The sequence below is a fragment of the Peromyscus californicus genome, unplaced genomic scaffold (assembly GCF_007827085.1).
Source record: "Peromyscus californicus insignis strain IS unplaced genomic scaffold, ASM782708v3 Scaffold_10__1_contigs__length_136768540, whole genome shotgun sequence".
Classification (NCBI taxonomy): domain Eukaryota; kingdom Metazoa; phylum Chordata; class Mammalia; order Rodentia; family Cricetidae; genus Peromyscus; species Peromyscus californicus.
In genome coordinates, this window is record NW_026294391.1 from 109,941,770 (window position 1) to 109,956,389 (window position 14,620).

Consider the following 14,620-nt stretch of genomic DNA (forward strand, 5'->3'; position numbering starts at 1 on the left):
TGTATATATAGATACATATACATAGATAATTTCAACCAAGTCATTTATAAAAATAATTAACAGTACAGGGTTGAGGAAATAATATGTCAAGATCTGTGTCCATGCATTTTATTAGTAAGTTATTTCAAGAAACCACTGACATGTGAGACCATAAATCTTTACACATTCCATAAATATATCATAAAAATCTTGCTGAATGACAGGATGGGCGATATATACAGGGTCTAGCTACTGTTTCAGTTTGTTTCTCTGTTCTGTGATAAAACACTGACCAAAATCATCTTAGAAAGGGAAAAGGGCTTATTTGAGATCATAGGTTACAGTCCATCATCAATAGAAGCTGGGGTAGGAACGTGGAGACAGGAAATGAAGCAGAGACCATGGGAGAATCCTGCTCATTTGCTTGTTCTTCATGGCTTGTTCAGATTGTTTTCTTATACAGCTCAGGACCACTTGCCCAGGGTGGCACCTCTCACAATGAACTGAGTTCTCCCACATCAATCATCAATCAAGAATATACCCCATAAACATGAGAATGGAATTTTTCAGCTGAAGTTCTTTCTTCCTAGGTGACCCCAGTTTGTTATCAAATTGACAAAAACTAACCAGCACAGCTCTATTCCCCAGTGCAGTCATTAAACTAGTCATATCAAACAAGCAAATGAAGCTTATATTATACAGCTTCTCAGTAAACCTATACTAATACCCTCTGGTCTCTGATGACTATGAGCTATATTTTAATAAAAACTTTTCTTTGACTACAAGCCATATTTTAATGAAAATGTCAAGAATCAATATCTAAAATTGACACCCAGCTTGTCAGCATGTGGCTCCTAATTACTCTTAGTTCCTTTCTAAAAACTGAATTCTCATTTTACCACTTCATGTCTTCTTGTTAGTGAATAGAATTCAGGGACGAATTTCTTTAACTGTCCTAATCCATCAAAAAATCCAGAAATTAATGTTTATGATTCTATCATCTAATGTGTACTTTCAGAGTTATGATAGCTCTGCTCTATTGCAAATTTAGATACCAGAATAAGTAGCCTCTCCTTCCCCAACTTGCTGATGCAAAATTGAGCACTGCCAGCATTAGAAATCATCAAAACACCCCATTAGGGAACTAAAGAAAGGTTCCTTTCCCCATCTTGGCTCGAGTCTTTTCCTTCTTTGTTCAATATATTCACTGTCATTGTGCATCTCTGGTAGTAGTTGCCAGAGTGAGGATGGGCAGGGGGAAATCTGTGTCATCAACTTTTATCTGTGGCTATACTGTAACTTTGAGTGTTTTGCTGTTTTATCATTCTCTTTGAGCTGAGAGCAAAGAGAGCCCACATTATTATTTAGCAGGAACTGCAATTGAAGAGTCTGGGCAGCGAGCAGAATGAGAAGCCAAAGAATGTCCTTTTGTTCTCACACAGCTGCTTGCTTTTCACCTCTCTACTTTACATGTTGAGATCTTGCCTGTGAAAGGCTTTCATGTTTCCATCCCTCCCTCTCTTGTGTTCTCTATTTCCTTTCTCTACTTTCTGCTTCTCAAACATGTTGCTGTGTTATGATCTCATTGTAGAGCTTGCCTCTCAATATGATCGGAATACATTATTTTTGTCAGTTTCATTCCAATTAGATGGAATGGAGATAACATAAACCACTCTTCCTTGTAAGCGTGGCTGGTACTAAGAAAATGGGTTGATAAGCAGCCTCTTCCACTGTTCCTCGGCTCCTATTCTAGGGAACCTGCTGCTTATACAAAACAACACCCTTACATCCCTGAACCTGCTGTTACTCTGTATAAAGTGCATGAGCCTGCCCTGATATCCCCTGTATGGATCTTGGGACTGTGTCTCTCATGTAGGAGGCTAAATACTGGCTTTGGCCTACCCAGCTCTGTCATTGACTTGTTACTTGCTGTGAGTCATTGCTCAGCCATTCAATTTCCCTGCCCCTATTATTTTACCTGGTAGGCTGAGAATAATAACAAGGAGGAGGAAGAGATGTAGGGAAAAGAGGAGTATGAGGTGAAGAAGGGTGTTAGCCCAGTAAGGTTTTTATGAAGATTTAAATTGTGGGGGAAATTCTGAAAGTCTTTTATCTCCATACTGAAAGGAATGGGCTACAAAGTCTCAAAGCTCTCATATTTGGGGTCCATATGTATAAAATATTAGCAATAATAGTAATGTTATCCAAAATATTTAATGCATGCCAGCCACTATGTACAAACATGTACACATACATATATATATATATATATATATATATATATATATATATATATATATATATGAAAGTAATCCTGAGAATCATGCCACCTTTGTAGCCATAACCCACTCAAGGGAGACTCCATTAGAAGGAACATTGAATACAGTGTCAGGAGCACTGGGTTAGCCTTCACTAAGCCATGAACTTACTCTGTAACCTTGGACAAATCATCCCAATAGGTAAAAACATAGGCCATGTTTGAACATTTTTCTTCCCATATATACTGAAACTAATAATATAAAGGGGTATAGCAGGAGTGGTAACACAGAGATATTTCCTATACTAGTCCCTTCCTACATAAACTAGTTGAGGAATATTGGCTCCCATATCAGTCACCATAGCCAGCCCAACTTGATGATTAGTCTGTAGGCTTGTGTCTCTACCAATGTAGATGGGGGTGTAATGAAAATGAGCACCCTCTATTTTGTCATTTCTGGATGCCTATCACCTTTAACGAAGTGATAGATGTTCATGACTTTGATTCCAACAGAATTCTTCTTGCTAGATTTATTTACACTGTAACGTAGTTCAGTCCCCATCCCATTAAATATTCCACAAGTCTCAATACACTCTCCAACCTCAGAACTCCAGCAGGCCAGGTCCCATCACTAAGAGCCAGGGCAAATTCTACTTCTTCCCTTCTGCTGCAAAAGGCTACCAAACCAAGGCCACACCTCATAACAGATGCAAGAAGAATCAGTCTTAATATTTACTTTATTTCCAATTGTAAATAAATTTGTGAGTCAGTGTACAAAGGTGCCTGTGGGTGCCAGAAGAAGGTGTCAGAACTTCTGGAGTTTGAGTTACAGGAATCTAATGTGCTGGGAACCAAAGCAAAATCCTGCTAAAGAGCAGCAAGTACCCTTAGCCACCAAGCCATCCCTCCAGCTCCTTGTAGTTTTTCTTTGAAGAAGCAACAAAGGATGGTTATTTTCCAAGAGACTACCCAGGTGGTATGAGATATGTCCTTACATTTTCCTCTCCTACCTATAAGCTTATAATTTCATGCATGAACTATCACTGTACATATTCCTTGGAGGAAAAGCTTCTGTTAATATGGAGATAATATGTGGGGAAGGCAGTACATTAAATCATTAACACTTTCACATATATTTTACTCTATCAAGTAAATTTGACAGAGAACAGGTCCCAGTGGATATGGAAGACAGGAAAAGGAAGTTCTGGCAGTAGGAGCTGTAAGCAGAGTGAAGAGATGGCTACAGATGGAAGCAATTTCTTTCATTTCAAGCTTTTTCTGGGAAGTGTGAGTATGCAAGGTGTGTGGGAAAGGAGAGTCTAGTGGAAGAAACATGCTTTTCCTAATCAAAATCCCCTTAAAATTTTATGTCCTCCTTATAAATCCCAACCACTGTAAGAAAGGGAGAGATCCCTGACAGTTTTCAAATGAATAAAGCAAGCCCTTCTTTACTGAAGGTCACTGACTTCATCAGGAGACTTTGCTAACTAAGTGTAATTGGGAACAATGGAAGACAATATAAATCCAAGTTATACCCCATCTCTGAACCCAAGTTTTACTATATGCCCAAAGAGTTTGGATTAAAACCTCTAAGACCCTACCCTCTAGTTCTAACATCGTATAATTGAGTTTTCAATATCCATTGATGGTCTATAAAACTAAAAAGATATTTTTAACTTCTATAAATCTTTTACCTTGAAATACACTTAACCAATGTTTATAGAGTACTTACTATGTCATATGTACCATATAAATAACTGTATATGAGTAATTTTAGTTAATTCCTTGTAGTGGTTTGAGCAAAAACTGTCCTCCATAGGCTAAGTTATGTGAACACTTGGTCCCTGGTTGGTTGCACTGTTTGGAGAAGTTGTGCAAGCTTTGGGAGGTAGAGCCTTGCTAGAGGAAGGTGGCCTTTGAGCATTTACAGACTTATCACATTTTCTGTTCACTCTTTCTGCTTTGTGTTCATAGTTGAGATGTGACCTCTCAGCTTCCTGATGCTGCCGCCATGCCTACTGTTTGCCACCATGCTACCCCCCACCATGATGGACTCTTAACCCTCTAGAATCATAATGCAAGATGAACTCTTTCTTATATAAGTTGCCTTGGTCATGGTGTTTTATCACTGCAACAGAAAAATAACTAATATACTCCCCCGAATCCTAAATAAGAAGCACTATTATTTTCATATGGAAATTGAAATTCAGACAGCCTAAACAAAATTTCTAGAGTCATCCAGCTGAGAAAAGTTAGGGCCATAATTCGAAACTAAAGATGCCTGATTCCATATCTCAGTTCTAATCATTGTTTACCAAAATGACTGTGGAGTGCACATATAATCATACTCTTCATATGACAAAAACTAAGATGCAAATAATGTAATGTTACAGAACGCACAAACTTTAGATTCTGCTGCATGCAAATGTAACCTCTGATTCTATTTATTAGTAACTGTGAGCCTAGGTTTCCAGAAAAGTAAAGTGAATATGAAAGGAATAATGTCCAGACAAATCATAGCATATGATACAAATACTATAAAGAGCCTGCCATACGGTAAATACTTGATAAGAAGAGAATTCTTTTCAACTTAAAAGCCATTTCAATTAATATAGTGAAATAGAAGGTATATGCAATCATAATCATACTCTATTTATGCTTCACATATTGTATAGTTTTAGAAGTTCCAATAACAGGATGTGGAGAGATGGCTCAGTGATTAAGAGTGCTTGTTGCTCCTCCAAAAGGCCTGAGTTCTGTTCCAAGCACCTCTGTCAGGAGGCTCACACTTTTACAGCTACGTGGACTCTGGTGCCCTCTTCTGGCCTCCATAGGTATGCACAAAGACATGACATTCATTCACACAAACCCATAAATAAAAATAGTTTTTAAAAATCAGTTAGAATAAGGGAAAAGAGATGTCTTAACATTGCAAAAATTATGAGGGTCTGTGAAGCTGACAGAGAGTACTTAGGCTAGGTGTTTTGTTATTATTATTTGGTTGGTTGGATATTGCTTTTAGTCTCTAGACTAAATATATATTTACTCTGCATTTAATTTAACTACTAGAAACAAACTCAGAAGCAATACAGTACAAATGGCTACATCAGTAGTATTGTTTTAGCTCTTCAAAGTTCACTCATTAACACTTATATTCTCATTGTCAAATAATCAATATTCTCTGGGTCCTAGGCATATGGTAAGTGTGGCTACGATTTACCTTCCTGGGTGTTAGAAGTGTGTAAAGGGAAGGTGAGACTATTGAGCCTATTTGTGTCAGAATCCAGAGGTCAGGAGATGAGACTGCCTGGGGCATATCTCTAGAAACTCCCTAGAACACCAGAACACTTGTAATGACTGCTATTAGCTTGCTAAATGTACCCAACATAAATAGTGAGAACAGTAAGATGTCTTTAGTCTATATTCAGCTCCTGACACTCACAGCAGTGCTAAGGGGGGAGCTAGACAGAGATTATCACCCCATTTTATATGTGAGGTGGCTGAAGCTCAGAGACAGTATATACCTTATCTCCAGTCCTGCAGACATTAAAGGAGAGAAGTAGTACTCAAGCCCTGGTCTGTCTAAATCCTATTCTAAAGTTCACTAAACCACATGGTAAGAAATACGAGTCATGAGGAGCAGATCAGCACACAGCCCTGTGATCTGAGGTTCCCTACAAGCACCAACTGTGCAGCAAGACCTATAGGAATGCTGGTGTCGCATTTATAAAAGGGATTGAAAATAACAAATACAATGTGTAGAAATAGACACTTTGATGTCTCTCACAGCAAGCTCCCACCATGTTCCATTGCCCCAAATAGGCCTGACAGAACTTGAAAACCAGAGATGGAATTTTTTTTCAAAGCCTGTTCCTTGGTAAGAACTATCTTATCAGTGAGAAAAGAATGAACAGTGAAGAAAATAAAGAAGATAAGTATATCCTTAGGTATAGAAATTAAAATAAAATTCCTATGTTGATTCAAATTTCATGAAGAAATATAACACATCTTCAATGAAACATTTACAAGATCATAATTAAGATATCAGTTGCCACAAAACTGCTTCATTATCAAACTATCTCTAAGCTCCAAAGCTTGAAGCAATGAGTATGTCTTTCTACTTGTACATTAGTTGTGTATGTTGGACCCATTGGAGCAGTGGTTTTCAACCTTCTTAATACTGTGACCTTTTATCCAATTCCTCCTATTAATGTGACCAGCAACCATATAAATACTTTACTTGCTACTTCAAATCTGTAATTTTGTTACTGTTATGAACAGCAATATAAATATCTGTGTTTTCCAATGGTCTTAGTTGACCCCTATGAAAGTGTCATTCAATCCCCAAGGGGTCGCAGCCCACAAGTTGAGAACCACTGCATTCGAATTTTACTCCAAACTGTGGGAAGAGTCCATATCTCTTAACCTTTGTCAGGAGGTAGAGTCCCTGAAGCACATTCCTATAGTTCTGATAGAAGGACAAGGTTGCAAGGCTAACCACAAAAGCATATTCCAAGGTTATCCTTTTGCAGCTTGCCTAGTCACATGCCCAATCCTAAAGTTAAGCAGTGGAGGGGCACTCTCCAACTATACTAGGCCAAAGCAAATCACTAGCAAGTCTATCATAATGTACCAGTTAAGAAAAAAATGCTAATAGAGAAGAATGTGTATGTTACTTAAGAGGACATGTTGTGAAACACTTAAGCTATAACATTAAGCATATTTTGCTAAACTCCAGCTTTTCCATGTGATGTACTGGCTTTATTCACTGAATCACCATATTTCATGTCCCAATCTTGGGAACAGGGTTGAAGAAGTCATTTAAATTCAGCAAAAACTTGAAGCTACTATATCCAAGGGAAAATATTTTTATGCACTTGAAGAGTTCTAGGTAAGAAAGCATTAACCATATTTTTCATTTTTATTACAGAGAAAATGATTCATCTCCTTGACATGCCAAGATCACTCTGAAGAGGGCTGAGTTCACTGCTAGGTAAATTGGAATGAAAACATGCCAAACATTTCCTCTCACTGAAATGAAAACTGAAACTCAGGAAAATGCATTGGGGATGTTTTTTGAGACTCGAAGAGTAAGTAACAGTTGGGATAGCAAAACCACAAGAATTTGTAGAATCACTGACCATGAGCAAGTCTAGTGTCATTTTCCTCTCCCAGAAAGCAAGTCAACCAGAACAGCAAAAGTGAGCACTCCGGTGTGGCTTAAGAAGTAGCTCGCTACTACTGTGTCAACAGTCAAAGTACAGGAGAATCTCCGGTTTCATTTCCTTCTTTTTCATTCCTATTGTGGCCCAGCCTCTAGTCAACCCAGTGGCCATAGCAATGGTATTGGCAATGACACACAGGTATTGACAAATAAAGTCACAAAAACTTTAAAGACGACCTTTGCTTTACACCCAGTTAAACGGAAGCTCCAAGAGAACAGAGTTAAGATAAAATATTTCTCTCTACAATCTCTTGCTGATCAACACTGACAGGAATGAGATCATAGAAGTAGATAGTTTATGGCCAGAAGACCCAAAGCAAGAGTCTTGAGGCACCATAGTCTCCCAAGAAAATTGAAGAGCTCAGGTAAGCAAAGATCATCCCTGAACTGTACATGTGTGAATCTGGTCTGAGTCACCATGGCAATACCATTCAGAACTCAACTAATAGAGCACTACTTCTATTTCATCCTGGCTACTGGTTGCGAAGTATATAGGGCAGCTTCAAAATGCACCACAAATATTTTGAAAATTAAGGTGTCATGAGAAACTCAGCTCATGGATGGTGTGTTAGCGCTTGTGGTTTGAATTGAACCATATCAACTGCCTGATTACAAAAGAAAATATCAGCATGCTTTATAAAATTTAAACAAGACTCAGTGGCATAGGATTTAAACAAAATTCAAATATTTAAAATACCAGCAACACAGTCCAAAAACACATACAAAAATTCACTCGAATCCTGACCCTCACAGGAGAAGAAAATCCAGAAGGCAGGTATCAGATTAAACTGAGTTTGGCCCTGTGATTAAAACTTTAAACTATCTGTTAAAAGAATGTTCATATGAGCAATTCTGACTGCTCTTAAAGCAAACAGAAAAATACAAGAATATCAGGGGGTGGGGGTGGGGTCAAACTTTTGAAAACTAAAGACAAAGAATCCAAATCATGAAAACAATTGGAGAAATGGATAGATTACTGGTAGAAAGACAATGCCATGAAGGGATGTAGGTTTTTCCATGAGAAACAATGGAGGCCAGAAGGAAGTGACACAGCATTGATACTAAGAAGAAAAATTGACATCCCTGATTCTGTATCCATTGAAACTATCCTTCAAGAATGTCAACAACTGGATAAAGATTTATAGAAATGCATATATGTAATAGTTGAGGCAATTCTGCCTGATACTTTCCCAAAATTAATGACAGAAATCAAACCAAAGTCCAAGAAACTCAAAAACTACCAAGCAGGAAAAAATGCTATAAACTCTGCAACTTAGCAAATATCAGGGGAAACCCTCCAAAGAAATCAAAGGTGAAACCTCACCTCAACTCTAGAAAATAATGGGCAGGAATTACACTATACGATACAAGTAAGTAGAAACCATGTAAGCAAGATGAAAATGGAGGGAAATACTGAAGTCTTTAAAAGAAAAACAAAACACTACCTAGAATTCAATATTCAATGAAATCATTCTTTCAAATATACTCAGGCACCTCAAACCAAGTACTTTGACTAGGACATTTTTGTGCTTTGGAGATATGAATAAAATCCTTATGTGCTGAGAAAATTTTGTAATATCTCAAAATCAAAATATCTGTGGTATGGACTCTAAGGATATATAATGCAGGAGGAAGGAAGACATACTCTTGTAACTTTACAAGTGACTTAAATGTTCTCATTGCTTCATGAGAACTAAAAGTATCAATAGGCAGGACAATGAGAGGGGCAGGGTGCACAGCAAGCTAGCAAGGCAGCAGCTTCAGCACCTGAGTCTAGGGCACAGTAGCACAGTAGTGGTAGCAGGGGTGGCGGACCAACTAATTCAGAGTTCATATAAGTTAACCCCTGGGGAGTTCCATAAATATGCTGGCAGGCTCTTTTTTCCCAAAGGATGTGCTTAAAACTACTATGTGGGCAGAGAGGGGCCAGAGCCAGGGTCAGTTGGTTCCAGACATAAATCAAGACAGGCTAGTACAATGAAACCTGATACAAAAATAACCTTCACAGTAGAGTGACTATACTATCATTATTTAATCTATGACAACAGCAGTTGTTTTCTTGTTACCATTACCTGACTTACTAGTATTAAAACCTCTAATAGTTAAAATGACAAACTTACATAAACCAGCAAATTAAAATAATCTTTGGTTAATTTCCTTCTCTATGCATGTTACTGTACTTCTAAGAAAACCTATTTCCACCTGAGTCTATTTAAGGAACATATTTATCATAAATTCCAATATAAAACTGATGTATCACCGAGTATTCAAACTACATACAAATTGAGAGAAAGGACTATCAAAATAGGAAAGATAGAGTCAGTGAGATGGCTTAGTGAATAAAGGTGCTCTCCACCAAGCCTGATGACCTGAATTTCATCCCCAGAACACACATCATAGGAGTCCCAGAAGTTCTCCCCTGACCATCATAGGCATGGCATGGCATGTACACACACATGCACATCCACACGTGTGTGTGTGTGCGCGCACACACACACACACACACACACACACACACACACACACACACACACGCACGCACATGCGTGTACATATGTACTTATACAAAATTTTAAAAAATAAAGAAAGAAGCCAACATGGTCATGTTACTGACTAGGTTTTTCAAAATAGGTAGATATTTTCTCACAAAATATTTTGGCCGGGCGGTGGTGGCGCATGCCTTTAATCCCAGCATTCGGGAGGCAGAGCCAGGCGGATCTCTGTGAGTTTGAGGCCAGCCTGGGCTACCAAGTGAGTTCCAGGAAAAGGCACAAAGCTACACAGAGAAACCCTGTCTCAAAAAACCAAAAAAAAAAAAATTTTGAAGAGAACGTATACAGGGTTTCACTATGTAGCCCAGGCTGACCAGAAACCCAAGATCCTCTTCCTTTAACCTCCAGAGTGCTGGGATAATAAATGGTCTTGATAAGATTAGATCAATGCTTCTTTTTAAAAAATCATGTATTCCAATTTGGGCCAGCACTTTAGCTGATAGGAATAATGGCCAATGCTTAATCTTTATTGAGGAATTACTGTGAGCCAGATACTACCCAAAATATTTACAATCCTCTAAATATTCCAATCAAGAAAGCACTTCTTGTCTCTATTTTCAAAGGGAGCAAGCTAAGTTTTAAAAACCTTACTTAATTCGAAGAAGAGTTGGTATTCCAACACAAGACACCTGGCATCAGATATAAAGCCCTTAACTTTTAGGGCCTTCTTTGCACCAGTATCCCTCCCTTGGTTTAGCCAGAGTTGATCATGGTAGATAGGTCACCACAACCTAACCTTTCAAGGAATTCCCATACAACACATGGGAAGGAGGAAACAACATACTTATTGACAGACTCGTCTTGCCATCACACTCTCTCATGCATGGAAGTAGAGTGCTTGAGCAGAAACTCATACTCTTTCACCCTAAGCAAAATCAGACTAATGTTATCAATACAGCACAATGTTATGTATCTCGATATGCTCTTCTTTTTTATATATATAATTTAATTCTACATATCAGCCACGGATTCCCTTGTTCTTCCCCCCTCCCACCACCCTCCCCTTCTCCCCAGCCCACCCCCCATTCCCATCTCCTCCAGGGCAAAGACTCCCCCGAGGATTGAGATCAACCTGGTAGACTCAGTCCAGGCAGGTCCAGTCCCCTCCTCCCAGGTCAAGCCAAGCGTCCCTGCATAAGCCCCAGGTCTCAAACAGCCAACTCATGCACTGAGCACAAGACTCTCTCACCTATTCAGAGGGCCTGATCCAGTTGGGGGCCCCTCAACCATTGGTTCATAGCTCATGTGTTTCCATTCATTTGGCTATTTGTCCCTGTGCTTTTTCCAACCTTGGTCTCAACAATTCTCGCGCATATAAACCCTCCTCTTTCTCACCAATTGGACTCCCAGAGCTCCACCCAGGGCCTGGCCGTGGATCTCTGCATCCAGTTCCCTCATTCATTGGATGGGGTTTCTAGCACAACAATCAGGGTCAACAAGGCAAAGTGACAGCCTACAGAATGGGAAAAGGTCTTCACTAACCCCACATCTGACAGAGGACTGATATCCAGAATATATAAGGAACTCAAGAAATTAGACATCAAAATGCCCAACAGTCCAGTTAAGAAATGGGCTATAGAACTAAACAGAGAATTCTCAACAGAGGAAACTCAAATGGCTGAAAGACATTTAAGGAATTGCTCAACATCCCTAATCATCAGGGAAATGCAAATCAAAACAACTCTGAGATACCACCTTACGCCTGTCAGAATGGCTAAGATCAAAAACACTGAAGACACCTTATGCTGGAGAGGATGTGGAGCTAGGGGAACTCTCCTCCACTGCTGGTGGGAATGCAAGCTTGTACAACCACTTTGGAAATCAATATGGTGCTTTCTTAGAAAATTGGGAATCAACCTCCCCCAAGACCCAGCTATACCACTCTTGGGCATATACCCAAGGAATGCTCAATCATACCACAAGGGCACTTGCTTAGCTATGTTCACATCAGCATTGTTTGTAATAGCCAGAACCTGGAAACAACCTAGATACCCTTCAACTGAAGAATGGATAAATAAAATGTGGTACATATACACAATGGAATACTACTCAGCAGAGAAAAACAATGACATCATGAGGTTTGCAGGCAAATGGATGGATCTAGAAAAAATCATCCTGAGTGAGGTAACCCAGACTCAGAAAGACAAACATGGTATGTACTCACTCATAGGAAGATACTAGATGTGGAACAAGGATGACTGGACTGCTACTCACAACACCAGAGAGGCTAACTGGAAAACAGGACCCCAAGAAAGACACAGGATTGCCCAATGATGGAGAAATGGATGAGATCTACATGAACAGCCTGGACGTGAGTGGGGGTAATGAAAGGCGAGGGTCGAGGGAAAGAGAGCTTGGGGAAGTGGGAGATCCCAGCTAGATCAAGAACAGAGAGGGGGAACAAGGAATAGGAGACCATGGTAAATGAAGACCACATGAGAATAGGAAGAAGCAAAGTGCTAGAGAGGCCCACAGAAATCCACAAAGATGCCCCCACAATAGACTGCTGGCAATAGTCGAGAGACACCCCGAACTGACCTACTCTGGTGATAGGATGGCCAAACACCCTAATTGTCGTGATATGCTCTTCTTTACTGGTTATTAATAGGATATATATTTGAAGTTGGTTCTCCAGCAGCATAGATATAGTCCTTGTCAAGTCGTCCACATTTTCCATTCTTGTCCAAGGATCAGTCTCAGGGAAATAGTCGAAAAAGCTTAAATAAATCTTGAAAATAAAACGTAACTGATTCCTAAATTGTTTCTTCTATTTTTCTCGCTGTATGTCATTTTATACTGCACTCCTGAGAACCTAATCATTTTTCAAATTCTGTTTTTGCACAGATAAACCTACTTCAGACTCTTAGTTCTTCCATTTCCTAGTTTTATGCATGACCTTGGGCAAGTTGTATAACCTTCCTGTGACTCACTTTCCTCCACTCAAAAGTATGAATACAAGTGTCTCAACACAAGGAACTTAGTGAGGAAAAACCTTACACATGTGGAAACATTCAGCAAAACAAGGACACAAAATAACATTTTTGTTTTAAGTTGTATGAATTATCAAAGGGATGAACAGTTAAAATAAAAATGACAATAAAATACTCTTATAAATCCAAGGAGACAGGATTTTTGATGGATGGCAGTTTCCATTTGTCTTTCTGTGACCCTCTGCTGCTCAGTTATTAATGATCTATATAGGCTGTCATTTTCTTGGCATTCATAAAAAGACCTGAGCTCAACCAACCTGCAAGTACATTTTCTGATAACTACACAGGCAATTGCAGGCTGTGTTAAGTCCACTTCCTGGACCACCACTTTAACCAATGCTTAGACTAAACACCGAGGCTTAAAATTAGTATCAAAAGCTATGTTATTGACCCACATTCCCCAACACTTGCAAAAACACCAATTAAAACTGACTATAGGAGATCATTACTGGCCAGTTTATCTGCTCTAGAATGCCTTAAACCATGTACTTCATGTTTCTATCACCCTAGGACACTCAGAAGTAGTGAGTTCAGACGGGCATGCAGAAGCATGCTTCCAAAAAAGGAAAACTCAAAATGAGAAATTACAGGAGGAAATTGAATCCACCAGACAAATTCTCAGCAATAAATTAACATATGCTGCATTTGCAGCAAGCATAAAACAACCCACTCCCTCAAATATCCATATTTTAAATTAAGTCTTTATTAAATATTGAGATCAGTTGAGTTTCCATCAATATTACACATGTCCTGCAATATTGTAATCATACATATTTCATTAACTACATATTCATAGCTTTCTAATAACATTTCACTTGGACTTCCTGTCATCGGGGCTTACATTAGCATATAGGCATTTGGATTCCATGAGGAAGGGAAGCAAAACATAATAACCAAAATATGCTTTCATTCTCCCTGTCAGCAGGAACTTTAGCATGAGCCATATAATTGAAAAGCAGTGCCTGCCTGAAATATTGCATTACATAACGCAGCAGCAGATTCAGAACAAAGAAAAGAAAGCATACCATATTGTTTATCATAGGTAATTACAGGTTTTCAATATTTTTTCATCCATTAGTTATCATTTCACCAAATCCACTTCTTGGTTTGTATAGAAGAAAGACTTCTGACATTTCCTTCTGCAAAACATTCATTATCTGGCAGAATGCAGAAAGCTGGAGCATAGGCACAGTAAGAGGCACAGACAGGCAGCCATCAAGTTAAAAAGCAATGATTCACAATGTTCTGTTATTTACTTACTTAATTTTTCTTACTTGCCTCTCAAGGCATCTCTTCAATCTGCACTGGTGCTGCGTGTATTTAACCTTCGCCTTTATTTATTTTCTTCTCAACCATTTCTCGGGTCAAGCTTGTCTTAACTTGACCAAGTAGGGCAGGGCAGAAGTCCCCATGAAATGTCAGCGCTAAAATAGATTCTCAAAAGCAGAACCAGAGATAGGATGGGATTTGTTTGCTTAGAGAACATGGCCAGGCTGCCACATCTGGCCTTTGAGCTAAGGAGAATTGAGGGCAGAGCTAGGATGAAATGTAGGGCCATCCCCAGCCTGGGACTACAGATCTACGTTAATAAATGCATGAGTCAAAGTCCAGGGCCAAA

The 14,620-nt window shown here is 39.0% G+C and overlaps 1 long non-coding RNA gene across 1 annotated transcript in view; it reads right to left on the bottom strand.

The window, feature by feature from the left end:
- Positions 1–14,371, bottom strand: part of LOC128115902 (uncharacterized) — a 64,057-nt gene extending 49,686 nt beyond the window's left edge. The window contains exon 1 of the long non-coding RNA XR_008220316.1: positions 14,263–14,371. This is a non-coding gene — a long non-coding RNA (uncharacterized LOC128115902). The remainder of the gene's footprint in view (positions 1–14,262) is intronic.
- Between the last annotated feature and the right edge of the window lie 249 nt (positions 14,372–14,620).